Source organism: Castor canadensis, chromosome 9 (genome assembly GCF_047511655.1).
Source record: "Castor canadensis chromosome 9, mCasCan1.hap1v2, whole genome shotgun sequence".
Lineage (NCBI taxonomy): Eukaryota > Metazoa > Chordata > Mammalia > Rodentia > Castoridae > Castor > Castor canadensis.
In genome coordinates this window covers 133177678-133194111 of record NC_133394.1, presented here as the reverse complement: position 1 = coordinate 133194111, position 16434 = coordinate 133177678, and the positions used below count along the sequence as shown (strand labels likewise).

Here is a 16434-nt window from a genome sequence, read left to right as displayed (position 1 = left end):
GGGGGATTGAAGTTCAAGGGTAGACTGGGTAAAAAGTTAGCAGACTCCATCTCAGTCAATAAGCCAGATATGGTAGCAGGCATGTGTGGTCCCAGCTATGAAGGAATCAGTCTAAGGCTGGCCCCAGGCTAAAACACAAGACAGCATCCATCAAACAACTGAAGCATACTTCTTCCTCTTGCTTCTCTCTTTCCATTGACTACCTGAACCCCCTCCACCCCACAGGCAATCTTCCATTATTATCATCACAATCATAATCATTTTAGGCCTGGGTTCCACAAACTAGCCTAATGGATGGATTGTTATATTTGTGCATTGTGATAGTTTTTTAATTCAATTAAAAAAAAGTTAAGCTTAGTTGATATACATCAAAGATGTATACATCAGAGATTTCAAATCACATTGGAGTCTGAGATTCTCAGCTCTCACTTATTACATAATTTAGGGAAATTGTCTTTCCCATTTTTCTACTTTTAAACCATTAAATTATTGGGAAGATTAAATATATATTATTTAGCACTTATAACAATGACTAGCTTATATAACTTTCATAAATATAAGCTATTAGTGTATCACTAGTTAAAAGTGAATAAAATCACTCTGAGATTGAATTTTCAGTTCTGCAGTTACTCCCCAACTTTTGTCATCAAAAACTTTCAGATATTGCAGTTATGGACTGCTTAACCCCAATTTGATCAGTGATAGACTGCAAAATACACATTCAGTGGTGGTCCATAAGACTAAAGTGGGGTGGAAAATTTGCATTGCCTAGTGAATGAACAGTTGGAGAAGCAAGAGAAAGCATTTTTGTTGCAGGAGATAAAGAACCTCTAGAAAAGTTCACAGTGAAGGACACAATGGAAAAAATTTTAGACCTCTGTCAGCAACTTAAAAAATCTGACATTGTGGATCCCAAAAGCCAAGTGTTTATTAGTAGAAAGGAATGCTCATGGTGTATTACTTGAGTTTAAAAAAGTGGTTGATGAAAAAACAAAGCAAGCAAGCTATCATGTACATATTTTTGGAATGAATGACACCCTCAAGAGAGTCGGAGGCTGGTTCTTCAGGAGCAATTCCAGAAGAAAGGAGTGTTATCATAGGAGGTAATAGCTCCATGTGCTACTATCTGTGAAGATGGCCCAGTGGGGCAAGATGCAGAGGTAGAAGACAGTGACATTGATGATTCTGAACTTGTGTAAGCACAGGCTAATGTGCATGCTGTGTCATATATTTACAATTAAAAAATAGCAAGTTAAAAGAAGAAATACAAAGCTCTTTTAAAATAAGGATATAAATAAGAAGATATTTTATTGCCGTGTATTTGTGTTTTAAGATAAGTGATATTACAAATTACCATCTAAAACTTCAACAAAAATTTATAAAATAAAAGAGTTATGGGGAGCTAAGATTAATTTGTCATTGAAGAAAGAAAATGTTTCTTATAAATTTAGTGTAGCTAAAGTGTGTACAGCCTACTATGATGTAGAATAATGTCCGAGGCCTTATTCACTCAGTCACCACTTTCTCACTGACTCACCCAGGGTAACATCCAGTCCTACAAGCTCCATTCATGGCAAGTACCCTACATATAATATACCATTTTTAATCTTTTATATATTACATGTATATAGCAATTCTTCTATTTATAGACATGCTTAGATGCATAAACATTTATGATTGTGTTACAGTTTCCTATAGCATTTAGTATAGTAACATGTATTATGAGCTATTCCATAAACAGGTTATACCATTTTGGCTTGTATAAGTACACTGTATGTAGTTGACAAGACAAAATAGCTTAATAGCACATTTCTTAGAACATATACTCATTGTTAATGACATATGATCAGACTTCATTGTTTGTTAAAGTACCAAAAACCAATTTCCCCATCTTCTTGTGTATTTTAGAACTGTTTATAGAAGTTCTAGCAATTTTTTAGACATTGGGGAGATGGCGGTGTTTCAGGAAAGGCCCCAGATAAAGCCATAATAAATACACAAAATGTTAGCCAGTAATAAATCCAACCTCAATAATTAATTTGGTTGTAGACTACTTAGATGTATTAAAGGGGCAGAAAGAAAGCCAGTGTTGATATAATACACTAAGAAGGCAGTAAACTCATGAAAGGTATAGCTCTAAAGGTAGGTAGATGCTGGTTCCTGACTTTGATGGCCAGGACAAAATTTTGTATTAACGACAAATATTATAGGAAATTACTAGGATATTTTGAGCAAGAAGGAAACATGATCGAATTTGTTTATGTTTTTTAGAGGTTTTTTTTGATGAATGACTTATCAGAGGATCATTAGAATCATTTCTAATGATTAAGAAATGGTGGAGTTTTGAGACTAAGCTGGTAGAAGACCAGCTTCATGAAGGAGAAGTCTGAGACTGGCACTATTTCCTTGTGTGAGGCCTATTTTAATGTTGTTGCTGTTGTTTGAGTTGCACACTGTTGCTATTTTTATTGTTTATGGTATTTGTCTTTCTGGAAACTTCTGTGGCATAGGAAAGTTTTAGGCTTAACTGCCTAATGAAAAAATTCAGAATATGTAAACAATTAGAGCTATAGTGGGTTCATGAAATGAAGATTGGAACGTTAGGACATAAAGACAGGAAAGGAAGTAGTTTTTTTTTTTTTTACTCAATATTCATTATATTTATTTTACTTAATAATATGGTGTAAAAAAACACAAACCAGAAAACTTTTACTCATAAATAGCCTAGGTAGGTGGATGGGGTTTACTCCAACCCATCCCCACGGTCTTCCTGTATATCTGGAGCTGGAACCATATCAGACAGTGAACAAGTGTACATGTTGCCTTTTCTGTTGAACATGAATAAATTTCTTTGAACATAATTGAATGTATGTAAACCAAGAGAGACACATGAAGTTTTACAAAATGTGGGCACTTCATGTTCCCAGTTTTAAAAATAAGCCAAGTGAAAAACAGCTTTAGGAGTTTTGTCATTAGCTCTAGTGACTTCCAGTCAAATGCAAGCAGCATCAAACAAACAAAACAAACAAAAGTTTTAAATAGGGTAAATGGTCATAGTTGTAAAAAAGAAATCCAAAATTACTTCTATTGAATAAAAATAGTCATTGGATTCCACCTTTGGGTATACCAATATGTGTATTAAATTTTATATAACTCAGTATCCAAGTAACATCTGAAAACTTTGCAAAACTGTGTGGTTAGTGAGAAAAGCAAAAGGTGCCTTTATTCCCATAGTATCTCTTTAAACAAAATAAAGCAATTTACAAAATTAGTACCAAATGATATTTAAAATACATAGTTCACCAGTTTGATGAATATATACATGTCAAGTTCATTTCTTGGGGCTTTAACTATCTAAGAGTAGCATATCACTAGCCAGTGGTACAGGAGCAATTTTACATAAATAAAGCAGTGTAGCTTCACTAGCTTTGGCTTCAATCAATGGCTCCAGGTGGACAAGTTTCCTTTGGTTTGGTTCGGGTCCAGGTTGTCATCCAGAAGCTCATCAACCTCTATGGGTTTATCTACAGAGGACGTAGCTTCTGCTGATGCTGTTGCACTCCCTTGCAGAAGCAAGGTTCCCATCAAGGAATGCAAGAAGTGGAAAGGCAGTGTACTGAGTAAGTGGATATCTGGTTTGGAGTTAGATTTTCTTCCATCTTCTGAAACTGGCTGGACAACATTGTTCTTTGTGAAAAGATCAACCAGAAGATCCGGGTCTGTTTTAAACTGTCTTTCTGACATCAGAGTTTAGAAGTCCTCTAAACTGCAATCAGTATGATAAAGATAATCCATCAGCTAAACTTTTCCCAAAAATTAATGTTCTCATTCAAAATGGAATCCATCATGGTCACAGGATCTTCTGTGGTCAGAGTAGATGACCTGTCTTTCTGGATAGCACAAGATATGAGAGGATTGGTGCCATCATTGCCTGAATTTAAGGATTCCCTTGCTGGATCTCTCTGATCTCCATTTTGAATGACGGGTGCATACTCATCTTTATTATCATGCTCAGCAATGACAATATCAGGATACTGGCTACAGTTACCAGTTGGAGGTATCAGATATAACATCTTCATTAGTTTCTGGAATAACTGGGATATTTTCTTCATCTGCATTATCATTGGTAACATCATAATAATGATGTCATCTGAAATCTGATTTCTTGGCTTTAAATCACACAGTCCTACTGTGTGGAACTTTATAACAGTAATTATCAGCTGATTCTTTGACTATGTGCTGAAACAGATTCTTCTTTTGGGCTCCCATTAGTATTTACAAGTAGAGGTTTTTTTACATTTTAAATTCACAAGTTGTTTATTCTGAAGTAATGTAACAATAAACTGGACAATCTTTCCAATAACTTGCCAGTGTTGTGTGTGCTTTGCTCTTAATTCTGTTACCTCTTTCCAAAGGGATTCATTCTCACTTTCTAATTCTGAAAGCCTGGACTCAATCGCTTCCTGTTTTAACTTTCTGAGCACTACTTATTGTAATTTTTATTAAATAATCTTGACGGATTTTATTTTTGTCTGGTTTTGAAAATGAAATTTTCCTTTTAATGTTTTCCAACAAGTCATCCTGGCCTTATTTGAAGTAAGGATGCTGAATTCAATGGGACCATCTCTCTCCTGTTTTATAGTTCAAAGAGTCGATATGTACTACTTTATGGAAACCATACGTACTTAGTTGCCTCATGAAACTTACCATGTTATTGAGCTTGAATTATTTGGGAAGAATTTCTTTTGCAAATCTTTGATCATCCAAAACCAGAAAAATGGCCATTCTGGCACCAGATTATAAACTTGGTATGGGTCTCCTCTACCAGTGTCCACAGTTTGCTGAGTAAAGCTGGCATTTTCGAACTCTGCTTCATTGTTTACCATGCAAGGATTCCAAATTTTATATCCCATCATGCTGGAGGCATTGGTGATGCTTACAGGATGAAGTGGTTTTTTGCAGCACAAGTGAAAGACCTTGATTTTCAGAGAGGAATCTCAAGTTACTTTGTGAGAAAACTGATTTGGTTGGGGGCTGGTGGCTCACGCCTGTAATCCTAACTACTCAGGAGGCAGAGATCAGGAGGATTGCAGTTCAAATAAAAAAAAAATTACAAAAATAGGGCTAGTGGAGTGGCTCAAGGTGAAGGCCCCGAGTTCAAATTCCAGTACCACACACACACACAAAAAAAACTGATGTGTGTGTTTAAGAGATTTGTAGTATGAATGTTCTACAGATTGTATAAGTAGACTGGAAAATAAAGTTACATAAGGGAAAAAAATGAAAGAATATACATGAAAATTGAAATGGAAAACTTGAATCAATAAATATGTGTTGCTTGAAGATCACTCTTGGAGATCATAAAGTTGATGCTTGTTTACTTGAATTGAATGGATTGAGCTGAATAAAATTGTCAGAAAAGAAATAGTTACTGGAATAACCACTAAATCAAAAATAGGAATGGAGAACAATGAATTTTGGAGTTTATCAAATGAGAATAGCAGAATGCCAGTTGGGATGGAAAGAGTGAGACTTTGGAGTTTTTCTTACTATAATATAAGAAAATAGAAAAGAAACATCAACAAAGCCATAAGACCTGGAAGAGTTAGTAAATTAATTTAATTTGCTCTTCTTTTAATAAAAAGAAAATAACATTTATGTATTGAATCACCAGGAAAAAAATAGTGCTGTGTTCTAAATTAGATTTTTCAATAGTTGGTTACACGTAGTTGTGGAGGCCCAAGTTTCTATGGATGCATAGCACAGATGACTTACTCTCAGGCCCTGGCAATCGAGTATGCAATAATTATAGCATAATGAGATAATGAAGAGATTCTGTCAAGCTTTTTAAGGCAGAGAGGCTTGAGGATACAAATATTTGAAAACAGAGAATACCAATTAGTTTTCGTGCTGCCCTATTAGTAGGATAGAATGTTACATTTTGTCAATTCTGCAGTGAAACCAAGGCAGGAGGGAAACAACCTGCAATGCACATCATGGTGCTCTTGAGGAACAGGTCATGGCCATTTTGTGCTGGGAACAACAAAGTAATTAAACATCAGATTGCCTTGCCAGCAAAAGCCAGTTCTGTTCTACTGTGGCACAAGTGACGCATATGATGGGGTTACAGCCTGTTTCCTAAACTCTGTCTGCTTGGAATTAGGATTCCAAATGTGATGTTCATCAGTACTTATCTAAAACACAGCATCATTTTAGGTTAATTACCATTATATGTATGTTCTAGTTGCTTGATCTCTATCAGGCCTGGAAGGGTCGATTAAACTGTACTTAAATTTATGCTGCTTTGTAGGTGTCCAGTAAAATGAGTATTATCAGTAGCCATGCTCTAAGGTTAATTTGTTCTGTAAAATTACCCATATTTCTCCAGAGTATTCATTAGCTGAATAAAGCAGAAAATGAAGCTAGATGCCGACATATTATCATTATTGTCTTATGGTTATTTTGATAAAATTCCAGTTTTGATTACCTCCCAGAGCAGGAGCAAACAAAGTAGATTATGACAAATCTCTGCTCGAAGATAAATCTTGCAAAAATCACAGATGAAATTGCTGACAATTGCAAGCCAGTCAAAATATTTTGAAGCTACTTGCTATAGTAATTTATTAAATAGTTTTTCAATGACCTTTTGATGCTCAGCAGATAACTGTTGCAAATGATATTAAGACACAAGCTACCTTGAAGTTCTGCTGAACACTCAGCAGATTTTAACAATTCAAGTGCATTCTGAAGCATCCTTTGGAGTTTTGAGAGTAAAAGTAATGTATTTCCCATGGGAAATAAAACATGATATATCTTTAAAACATATATATGCACACACAAAAGAAAGAGAAAATAAAATCACATTAACATCTATTACCTTTGAAAATAGACATTCTTTAAAATTACATCAATTATTTTAAGCATTTTTGTTGATTTGGTGTTCACATATTTGTGTTGCAAAAACTTGGTATGGAGACATGGATTTAGTACAAGATGATAGATCATAGTTACATGCCAGGATCTTCCTTCTTCAAAAAGAGTAATTTGTGGATTTTTTTTCTTGTGAATTTTCCATTTCCTATTTTATCCATTTTTAAGTTATACTGTATATGCATGTATTTACATTTTTACCCAAATTAGATAAGCCATGTGGTTTCGCTCCTTCAATTTGATTTTTTAACTTAAAGTTGTGATTTAGAGGGATTTCTTGGAGGCAACAAGTCACTTGCAGAATAGAAGAAAGAGTAGGATAACCACCATTGCAGTTCTTCTGTGGATTTCAATAGCAGGAGTTTGTTGACTATTCCAGGACTGAAATTAGGGTAGAAAACCCTTTAATTTTTCTATTTTATGTAAATTTCAAAATAATAGAAATATTATAGAGGATACAAATTATAAATTGCTTTTTTTGCAAATATTATTTTAATATCATTTCCCTAATTTTAACGTTTTTCTCTTATGTCCTTATATATAATATATATATTTATTATACACATATAATTTATTGAAATATTACATTTATACATAATTCTATGCTTGACATTGTAAATGTCATTTTTCTATTAATAAAGAATGCTATGATTAATATCACTGAGAATAAATCTTTTTCCTAGTTGAAGTCAATTTCTTAGTATACATTCAGAGAGGAAATGGTATTTTAAAACTATTGATGCTTTCAGAGCATATATAGCTTTTCATTTACACTGAAGTTATATAGAGAACTCTTTTCATTATATACTCTAGTGGTATTAAAAGTGATTGTGGTTGCTTAATGAAATAAAAGCCTCTTAATTGTTTTGTTTTAAATGCTCCAGCTGATAAGATTTTCATGATTATTCTTCATTAATGCAGGTTTCCTCTCATGGCTACCAAAGTTATTATGTTCACAGAACAGCTCTGCCTTTGTACACACTGGTAATTACATTTTCTCAAGAGCTCTATTTATTTAGAATTCCTGGTTCCTGTTCAGCTCTACAGAAAGACAATATATCTCTAAGCCATTAGATGGTAAATAAATCACCATTTGCTGACAATTTTGAAAATCCTGCTTGGTCTACCACTCCTAAGAAAGACTCAGATTTATATCATTTTTCAGACTACACCAACTGTTATAATTTACATAACTTAGTTAAGGGTCAGTAGTAGGTAGACTGAATTCAAAGGAAGGAGATGTAGTAACTTGCAGAAGAAATGCAAAAGTGAAAAAGTGAATCTAAACAGACCACCTAGGAAAAATCTGTTGATCTCATTCAACAGCTACTGTTAATACAATTCAGTTCTAACCGTTCCTGATTCATGGTATCTCCAGATCCAAATTGCACACAGACAATACTGAGATCCAATTCATCCAGTTGTGATCTGGGTGCAAAAGTTTCAAAATATGGGCTGGACAGTCAAGCTCAGAGTGAAAGCACTTGTCTAGCAAGGATCTGGGTTTGATTCCAGAGCCAGATAAAATTCGAAGCACATACAGCAATTGAAGATACAACTCTGAATATTGGGTAGGGCAGAATTATCAGGAGCAGGCCACAACCGAAATGGTCCAATTGGTGTCAATATTGTTTCTAAGAGTTTTGACACTTAGTGGTGAATAACGGACTTGATGGGCTGAGCCAGGAAACAACTTCTAGATTAGTGTTAAGGAATTGTTAGATTCATCTTTTGAAAGACACTGACACATTAGGTATGGCATTAGTTACTATTGTTTCATTGTGACAAAATACCTGACAGAAGCAAAAGAGTAAGGATTTATTTTGGTTGACAGTTACAGAGGGTTCAAACCAAGGTCAGTTGATCCCAGAGCATCATGACAGCAGGAGTGTGTGGCAGAAAAGAACTGTTCACCTATTCACTTCAAGGCAGAGAAGGGAGAGAGAGAGAGAAAGAGAGAGAGAGAGAGAGAGAGAGAGAGAGAGAGAGAGAGAAAGAGAGATGGAGAAGAGAGAGGGAGAGGGAGAAGAGAGAGGGAGACAGGGAGAGAGAGAGAGAGAGAGAGGAAGAGAGAGAGAGAGAGATGAAGGGGGGACAAGGACAAGATACTCCCCAAGAAACCACTGCTAGTGACCTATTTCCTCCAGTTACACTCTATCTCCTAAAATTTCCACAAATTTCCAAAATAGTGCCACCAGCTGCGTACCATGCATACAACACATGAAACTAACTGTGGGGGACATTTTATATTCAGACCATAGCATCCTGTCCAAAATTGGAAAGTACACAATAAGGATCTTCCTGTTTTAGCTTTAGCTTTGAGGAAGCTTAAAATCAAATGAAGAACCAATTTTTATTGTAAACATATTTTCCCTATGGGCTCTGATCTCCATTTTTCAATTGTTTTGTCTTCATTCATCATGCATAACACTGTAAATTACTATAAATTCAGTGTGCATATTGAAAAATATAAGTAAATAAGTAATGAAACTTAATCATCTTATAAAGATTGTATTAAATGAGATTGATAATAAATTCCAAGTTTATGGCTCTGAATATACTTTGTGTTTATTTAAATACCATAATTATTAAAACTGAAAATCACCCAAATCATTTTAAATTTCAACTGTGTTGTTATTTCTGTAACTTGCTTTCTTTCTACTTTTCAGGTTATTTTATTAATAATGGTAATTTTAGCCAAGCATTGTGATGCATGTCTGTAATTACACCTATTTCTACTCATGGTTTGAGGCAAACCCAGGCAAAATTTTCGGAGACTCTATCTCAAAACAAGCCAGGTATGGTGGGTCATAATGTCACACAGCTGGTCTATAAACCCAGCTACTTGGGAGACTGAAATAGGATAGTTTTCTGGGGCCACCCAAGACAAAAACACATGACTCTATCTGGAAAATAAGCAAAAAATAAAAGATTGAAGTGTTACTCATGTGGAAGTGCACTTGACTAGAAAGCATGAGATCCTGAGTTCAATCCCCAGGGCTGTCAAGGAAAATGGTAATTTTATGTTGATTTTAGCCAGTTTAGCTATTCTATTATTATATAATTCTAAGCAGAGTTAATCCCATTGCAACTGCTGCATTTGCCTGGGTCAGGAGCAGATTGGTAGTCCATAAACTATAATGTATATTGGCAATAAAACACAACTGACTGTGTGTTAGTAATTACTTTATTTATTTGGTAGTCCTAGAGTTTGAAATGAGGACCTTTGCTTGCAAGGCAAGCATTCTGATACTTGATCCATGCCTCCAGCTCTTTTGCTTTTTAGATAGAGTTTTGCTTTTTGAATGGGCCAGCTTGGGACTGTGATCTTCTTACCTATCCTCCTGCATTAATGGGATGAGAGACATGCCCTACTATGCCTGTCTTGCTTCTTTAGATGGGAGTCTCATTAACTTTATCCCAGACTGGCCTCAGACAATTATCCTCCTGATCTGTGCCTCCTAGGTAGCTGGGATTGCAGAGACAAACCACTATACTCAACCAAGTAATTATTTTTAATCTAAATGTAAGAGTCAGATTGAGTTTGGGAGTTTTTAGAAAGATGACAATTCAAAAAGTTGCATGATTATATATGCATATGTGTGTGTAGCGTTCACTGGTGATATCGATGTAATTATAAATTTCCTTACCTAGATTCCTAATTTTCTTAGGTAAGGGGCTGTCTTTTTCTCAGGTATAATATCTTGCCTATTAACCATGAATCTACACATTGACACCCAAGATATATGATTTGGAAGTAAATATTTTCTTAGGTTAAAGGGCTCTTTTGTTTTTAAGTAAAATACCTTGGCAATCATGAATTTACAAATTGACACCCAGAATATATGATTTGGAAGTAAGTCATAAAATAAAAAGATAACCTAAAAGACCATAGATTTGAGGTTGGAAGAGATGAAGAAATAGAAAAGTAGATGGAATTGAAAAAAGTCAAGCCACAGAATACAGTTCAAATTGTCATTGTGAAGAGCTAAGGAGCAAAATAGAAAAGAGATTTCCAGGAGCAGTTTGTCCAAAAAGTTATGAACAGATAATCTGTTAATATTGCATCTGAAATTGTTTAACATTGACAAAAACATGCCATTCATCCAAATTCTACAAAACAATTAAGTTCTTCTGCATGCATGAATTTCATGTCAAAGATATATACAGATTTTTATTTTATAGCTTTTGGCAGGTCAAGCAAAATAGGTTGTATTTCACCTATTGAAACACTACTGAACCAAAACAGCATGGTATTGGCACAAAAACAGACATGTAGACTAATGGGATTATATAGAAGATCCAGAATTAATGCATACAGCTACAAAATATAATTTTTGGTAAAGGTTACAAAAATATATATTGGAGAAAAAACAGTATTTTCAGCAAATTGTGTTGGGAAAAATGAATATTCATATGAAGAAAACTGAAGCTATACCCCTATCTCTGCCCTTACACAAAAATTAATTCAAAGTGAATCAAAGATCTAAATATAAGTACTGAAACTTTGAAACTATCAGATTAAAACATGTGGAAGACTCTTGAAAATGCAGGTATTGGTAACCTACATTTGAATGGGTCTCCTATTGTTCAGGAAGTAAGAGAAAGAATTGACAAATGGGATTACATTGAATTATAAAGCTCCTACACAGTAAAGGAAGTGATTATTTGACCCAAACAATAACCTACAGGAAGCTATGGTTGCATGTTGATCTATTTTTATCAAAATTCTATTTAAATATTTTGTCTGCCTCTGTTAATGTAAGGGTAATCCGGTAAGGAGTTATGTGTTCTTTGAACTCAGACATGAAAATGGTACCATTGGACTGTTTGAAGTCATTTAAAAGAGTTTAGTGGAAGAATGCTGTGTATCCTCTTTACTGTCATTGGTGCTTTGATGAGTTTTTCCTTGTGTATCTAAAGCCATGAATCCATTTCCTCACTTTATATTTTATTAGCATTTTTAAAAAGGACAAGATGTAGCTTCCAGCCATAGCATCTTCCAGAGAGATTTTGCTTAATATTATGTGATAGAACTTCTTACCTGTAGAGAATTGGGTACATTCAGGAAGTTCTGTGGAAACTGTTATGTAGCACACACCTTTGGAAAGATGTTGGCATCATGCATAGAGATAGTCATATTTCAAATGACAGCTGCATTCTATAAACTATCCTTAAAATAGTTAAACGGTTGAAAATTAAACTAATGATGTATTATGTATATTAGAGACTTATAATAAAGACAATGGAAAAATAACCTAAATGGCTAACTATGCTTGAATACTTACTATTTTAATTCAATGCTATACAGCCTTTTCTAATAATGTTTAAAAGAGAAAAATGACAAAATGCTTTTACGTGAAATTAATATTACAGCATATAAGACTGCATAAATAGTATGATCATGGCTATCCAAATACCTCAAAAGATTAGAAAAAATATAAAAATAGTAGTATGTTCACATAGGCGTTTTTAAAATGGACAATTTCCTTCTTCTTTCTGTGTTGTATTTTATACTGAGTATTCATTATTCTTTATTGAAAATATAGAGTAAATGTTATTCAGTTGTAAATCCTCCTTGGAAAACAAAAATAGAAATAGTATATTGTCAAGGCACTTTGACATATGACTAAGAATAGAGGTTATGGTATGAGGTCTGAGTTTATACCTGGTTTCTCACTTCAAGCACACTAAAACCTTATTTTATTCTCTGAATTTTAGTTTCCTCATTCTGGCATAACTTCCACAGAGAATTACTGAAAGGAGTAAATGAGATAATATACACACAAATGGAGTGCAGCTTTGTTTTCCTAGAAGTGAAACAAAGCAAAAACTTGACACTGAAGTAGTTAATAAGTCAGTTATGTTAAGAAATTACTAAAATTATGCTCTAACAGTATGAAAAGCATAGTCTGAATCCAAGTTTTTAACCTGCATAAAACAAATATATATCTCTTTCATTTTAGACCTAGTTAAAAGTGAATAAAGAGCAAAGCAAATGTAATTGGGAAATATAATTATGCACTTTATTTAAAATGAATAATGAAATAATGATAATAATTGAAAATAACTACAAGTTCACTACTCTAGGTCATGTAACCAATTACAATGTGTTATATTATGAAATGTAACTAGATTAAACATGTAATCACTATTTTTCATAGACTTCTTGTCTTGTGGGTATCGTTGATTAAAACAAACAACTTGAATATGGTTAATATACTCTCTACACAAAAGTGAATATAGAAATTTTAAACTGACTGAAACAACCATAATGAAGGGGGTAAGGTAGATTGTAGATAATTAGACAAGATAAAACAATTGGGGTTATAATACATATACACATGAAAATTTCACAAGGAAACCCCTGTGTAGCTACATGTATCAAAAATAAGAAAAATGCCATGTTTTTCTTTTTATCTTTTCTCTTCTTTCATCTACAAAATCAAAGAACAGGAGGAGAGAATAGGTCCTGTGAGGGGGGAGTACAGGGATTAATACTTGTGGGGTAGGGGAGGTGGCGGGGAAATGTGGTAGGAGGGTGAATACAATGCAAAAAGTATGTACACATGTATGCAAATGAAAAAATAATACCCTTTGAAACTGTTCCAGGAATGGGGTGGGGAGGGGGAGGATAAAGGAGAGCGGTGGGTGGTGGGTGGCTGAATTCAAGTATGATATATTTGATATATTGCAAGAACCTGGGTAAATGCCAGAATGTACCCCTACCCAGCACAACAATAAGCAAGCAAACAAACAAAAGAACCTCTTCTTTCTGAGTGCCACACAGGATTCAATAGAGAACTTCAAGTTATTTGAATTTTCTGTTTAAATCATAACTCCATATCTACTCACTTAATCATTTATGCTTTATAAAGAGTCCTTTGAGATAATTATGCCTACATGGATAAATTCTCTTATAAAACACTGACATTAGGACAAAGTTCTTCTTTTAGTATGCAAAAAGGAAATGAAGGGAAAGAGTAGAGGAGTGGTGTATCAAGAAGAGCAAAGAAGAGCTAGACAGAGATTTAAGAATCCAGAAAGCAACAAAGCTCTATTTACCCTATCAATTGATCTTTCAAGTGAGAATTTTCTTTGAAACATAATCTTACATTGAAATTGCTTTAAAATCACTACGTTAAACCAATGGTCCCCATCGTATGCACTCAGGACACTTAGAAGCAGGAATTGTTTTTTAAGAGTTTTTTTTTTTTAAATCTATGTGCACACCAAACACTGAAATAAAATCATGCATGACATACTTTTAACTCTTTATAGATCATGATTTTAAAAACAAAACATTCATTTCTATAAATTTTATTCAATGGATAATCCCAAATAATAGAAACCAAACATAATTATTGTCAAGTGAAGGCTAATGGAACTGATAATTTTTGTAGAATTAGAATGGGAGAGAAGATACATATTTATGTTGTCAGACCTCTGTATAGGTTCAGTATCTATGGATTCTGTATTTGCAGAACAATACAGTATAATGACTCTATACCGTTTACTTTGTATTAGTTTCTGTAAGGAACATGGAATGCTTATAAGTACATGTGAGGGTGTGCTTAGGTTGCATGTAAATACTATGTTATTTGTGTTCCTGACAAACACCTGGGAGAAATATTTTAAAGAGTGAAAAGATTTATTTTGGCTGTTGATTTCAGAAGTTTCAGTCCATGCTCAGCTGGCTTCATTATTTCTGGTCTGGGGTGAGACAACAGGGTAAAGGGCCTGGCAGAGAAATGTTCACTTCATAGCAGCAAGCAGAGAGAACATGCCTGCTTCTAGAAGGCTTTCTCATTCTTTTTCTATTTCATCTGAGTCCCCAGTCTTTTGGGTGGGGCTGTCAATCCTTAAAGCAGGCCTTCCCCTTTAGTTTATCCTCTCTGGAAACGCCTCACAGACATAACCTGTTTGCCCTAATCTCAATCAAGCTGACAATTGAGGCTAACTATTACTCCATTTTATGTAAGGAACTTGAGCATCTTCAGAGTATCAAGGAATGACTGTGGTGTGTGTACTTTTGTGTGTGTGCACATATCACATTTGAAAATATTGACAGCATGTTTTTCCAAAATGGGTACATTTATAACAGGCAGGAATGTTAGTATAGCACTGGTTTCAGGAATCTTGATATGTATAAGTAGTTCCACATATTCCTCATTTCACTTTCCATGGTTCTGGTTACTCATGGCCAGTCACAGTCTGAAAATATTAAGTATATAAATTCCGAAGTAAATAATTCACACATTTGTACTGCCTTCTGTTTTGAGTAACTTGATGAAATCTTCCATAACCTCACTCAGTCCCACCAAGAATTTGAATCATCCCTTTGTCCAGTGTACCCATGCTACATAAGCTACCATCCTACTAGTTACTTAGGAGAAGTATCAACTACCATGTTGACTATTGCAGTATTGCAGTGCTTATGTTAAAAAAAATTATGCTTAGGAATGACTTGAAGAGTGAGAGCACTAATGTTGACAATTTTGACATTCCATAGAGAAGCTATAAATCCTACCTTTAAGTGAAAATGTTAACCTTCTCAATTTAATAAGAAAAAATATATGCTGAAAGTTGCTGTGATCTCAGTAAGAACAAATCTTCTATCCATCAAACTGTAAAGAAGAGAAAAGAAATGCATGCAAGTTTTATTGTCATACCTCAAACTAAGAAAATTAAGTCAGTGTAATTAAGATGGAACAGGTACTTAATTTGTGGGTGAAAGACATGAAAAGAAACCTTGCCCCCAATGATGGCAATATAGTGCCAGAAAACACTGAGCCGGGGTAGAGACCTTGGCAATAGGCTCCCTGAAGTGAGTGACACCAAGCTGTTTACTATAGGTTTAAGAGATTCAGAAATAAGCTTAGAACTATCTGTAGTTTCAAGCATCTTCTGGGGTCTTGACATTTATCCTCCATGGACAAGAGGGGCTACTGTGAAATTATCTTGGTAATAAGAAGAGGGCAAAAAAGTTGAAAAGTGTCTGTGAATGATGTGATTTCAATAAGAATGAAAAATTTCTAATTTGTCAGGTTTTGAATTATTGGCTAAGATTAGTAGATGTTCCTATTCACCTGTCCCTCTCATACATATAATCATACATTTATTCATGTCTCAAACATGTTTACCAATCCACCAATTTCAGTAGTCCTCAGTATGCCCTAATGTCATGGATGTAACAAATCCCTAAGAAAGTTTTTCTTTTTTTTTTTAAGAAAACTGCTAGTGAAAGTATATCGGAATATTTAGACAACTAAGAATATTAAAAGTAGATAAAGAAGTATATATGGAGCACTTTGATCTCATTTGAATCTGTAATCAAAGCTTTGAGAAAGAGATTTGAAGACAGGAACCAAAAAGAAAGTCAGCAACTCCTCCCAACCCCACAAGGAGACTCCTTTCCACTGACTTGCCTACATGTCATGGTCTCTGGATTACCCAGTCCCCTCATTGGGCATTCCTACTGAAATATCTTGCACATATCCTTCA

The 16434-nt window shown here is 34.4% G+C and overlaps 1 long non-coding RNA gene and 1 pseudogene across 14 annotated transcripts in view; one reads left to right on the top strand and one right to left on the bottom strand.

Moving 5' to 3' along the window:
• Positions 1-16434, top strand: part of LOC141411000 (uncharacterized) — a 483550-nt gene that overhangs the window by 82487 nt on the left and 384629 nt on the right. The gene's annotated exons all lie outside the window — the stretch shown is intronic.
• LOC109678079 (heat shock factor protein 2 pseudogene) lies at positions 3347-4876 on the bottom strand (annotated as a pseudogene).